Genomic DNA, 3072 nt, shown 5'->3' with positions numbered 1-3072 from the left:
AGGTAATGGTCAGCAATTTGAAACCCTAACATGGACAAAATTTTTTAAGCATATCATTCACAGTGAGGTTTATCTATTGAGACTCTACTGGTATCAGTACAAATTTGATAAAATATTTTTCAATTACGCATTTGTAAGTTGGAGAGTTCCTCTGACAGTGTAAACTAAGTTACATATACTGATCTTCTAGCTGGGTTATAGGAAAGTAATTTCAGAAGCTGTATGTATTAATTGGTAGCTAAAAAGCAGGCTATCCAACTCCGTTTGTCTTTTGAATGACTTGTATACAGAAAGTAACCCACAAATGGGGGAAATCTGGTGTTTATCGTCAATAGTTTTCACACCAAAGCTGAAAATCATTCTTACAAATGTACTGTTTCTATTAACCATGATTTACTCTTATCTTCATTTTACTGGTGTCATTGCAGCTTTGGACTTTCTTGTGTGTTTCAAAGGTTTTCTATATTCTATAGTGTTATATATCAGTAGCCAAACTGCAGCTAAACAAACATCCTCAGATATGTGAACAGGTCATGACAGCAAAGTACAAAATGGCACTTATGTATACTACTGGGTTTAAAGGAAGATACCTTCTTAGGAGAAGAAAATACAGAGCATGTCTATGTGGACAGAAGATAGCTATCACTCCCTTGTTCTGTCCATGGCTTGAGGTCACTAAAATGTTAAGCTGGGTTACTGTTCCCACTAGACTTGGGGCCAGATCTTCCTAATGTACTCTATCCAAAAGAGACTTCAGAGGGATCACAGATCTCTAAAGTTCACCCTGCTTCCCTGATTTCTTCTGTGTCTGTCATATGGACCCCATTAGTAATCAAGGAACAAGATCAGTAAGCGCTTTCAAATAAGCCTTTATACAGATATTGAAAATTAATGTCCTTCAATCTGGTGTTCTGGACTCTACTCCTATGTCACCACATTTTTCTAAGAAGGATTGCTTATCCAATAACCAGCACTGTTCAGAGCTAGTTTGCATCTTCTGTTGCTACTAATGGACAGCATTCTTAAAAACCTCACTTACCTGTCTCTCATGGCAACTTTGCTAGTTCTTATTTTTGCATATGATATGATTACCTCATAAAATGTAGAATGTGTAAACTGATACAAGTTAGCTTCCAAACCACCCTACAGAGCCAAAGGAGAAAGCCATGTACCTCCATAAATTCATACATCCCACCCATCTTATACAGTTGTCTCAATTTCCTGGAGAAGACCAAATTTCAGCTTCAGTTGTAAAGGAAGTTTATAACTCTTGGCTTAGTCTAGGCATCTAACTTAGAGGTGGCTAAAATCTGTTCTGATAAATCCCACTCTATGACCAGAAAACATATTGTATTATAATGTTCCTAATCCAGAACTATGCAGATGCATTTCCACAGAATCAATATATGAAAATAAGCCATGCCTCATTCTAATGCAATTTGTCTGAAATAATCAAATAATAAAATGTTTAGCATTATATGTTATTTTTTACTACTGTATCTGTCCAGTGCTGCAAATGTTAGTCTTTTGATATCAAGGGGAGCTAGGATATGGAAGGAGTTGGCTCAGAGGAATTGGACTGTGATACTGAAAAGACCTCAGATGATGTTGAATAGTAAGTAAATAAAAACTAAATGAAATTTTAATTCAATGAAAATTAAGTGAAAACTAGTCTATTTAAATAGAAACCTCATTTTTAGTCAGTCCTTTTGAAGTACTGTCTTTTGTACAAGCTACAGAGGACTGGGCCAGACTTAGACACACTGGGGAAATGTGCAAAACATTATATGACTAGAGGACAGGCAAACAAAATGACACTTGTATGTGATGTGATTTCAGGTGCACCAGGACTACATGTCTTATTAGCCCCTGCTCTCCTCTTTAGCTTCATTCAGTTGGCACCAACATCACACTCTTTTAAAGAAGGGGAGCATTTTTCCTTTACAAGAGTAGCCTCACTGATTTAGGACTCTAATTCAGTGAGAATTGAGTAGCTTTTTACTGTGCATCCCATCCAAGGACGGGAGGAGATGTATCAGAGTTGTGACACTAAGTTGACAATGCTCTAACTTTGAACTGGATTAACTGACAGTTTCACAAATAAACTGTTCTCAGAACTTTCCAGTTTCTGCACAAAAAAAAAAAAAAAAAAAGAAAGCTACTAAAAATCTGTGCTCCTTGACAAATCTTACATTAGAATTGTCTTAGTTGATTTGTGGATCCTTTCCCCATTTACTCAGTAGGTAAGTAGAGTACACCAAGCAAGGTACTTCTGGAATGGATTCTAACTGAACTGCCTAAGCAGCTTATTGCTATCCAGGAAGGTGATGAAAGAGATACAGAGAGTGTAACAAGCAGTCTTATTTCACACTATTTTGGCTTAATGGGCAGCTGCAGATTGGAGAGTGAGCCATGGGACTGCATTTGCAAGTGTGTTTACAGATACAGTATTGATTTCCTTGCTCACTAAGAGCATTTCTGTACTGCCACTGCTTGCAATAAACAACCCTGCTAGAGCCTACATGGATGTGAAGACATAATACATTATTTAACAGAAGCTGATCAATATAAAACAAGCATTCCCTTTGTTACAGGAGTGTTATTGACAGAATGCTTCTCCCTTTTAATTTTTTATTATTTTGCATTGATTGCTGCAGTCCTTTATAGTCTTCAACAGAGTACACTGAGCCAAGCCTAGCCATAAATTTCACTTTTTATATAAAAACAAATTGCCCCATTTTAGAACAGAATTAATTTGGAAGAGTATCCAGCATTCTAAGAAATCAATAGGATAACCATTAACTTCAATGGAAGAAAACTCAAGCCTCTGATCAAATATAAAAAATCAGTCAATTTAACTGTCTCTGGAATAAAAGGTCAATATCCAAAATAACCCTTCCCATTCCCAAATAAGACCTTCACTTAAGAGTTCAACTGGAAAGAGTGTGTGGAAGTTGCTAATAGATCTTTGCTATCAGTAATTTTAAAGAATATTTTCTACTATGTGTTTCAGATTTGACCTGCAGTTTTACTGTTCTGGTTATGGTTGTGATAGAGTTAATTTTCTTCATA

The sequence above is a fragment of the Centrocercus urophasianus genome, unplaced genomic scaffold (assembly GCF_019232065.1).
Source record: "Centrocercus urophasianus isolate 14NV4802_14NV808 unplaced genomic scaffold, USGS_Curo_1.0 seq_16, whole genome shotgun sequence".
In the NCBI taxonomy this organism is placed as follows: domain Eukaryota; kingdom Metazoa; phylum Chordata; class Aves; order Galliformes; family Phasianidae; genus Centrocercus; species Centrocercus urophasianus.
Note: the sequence above shows the minus strand (reverse complement) of the source record.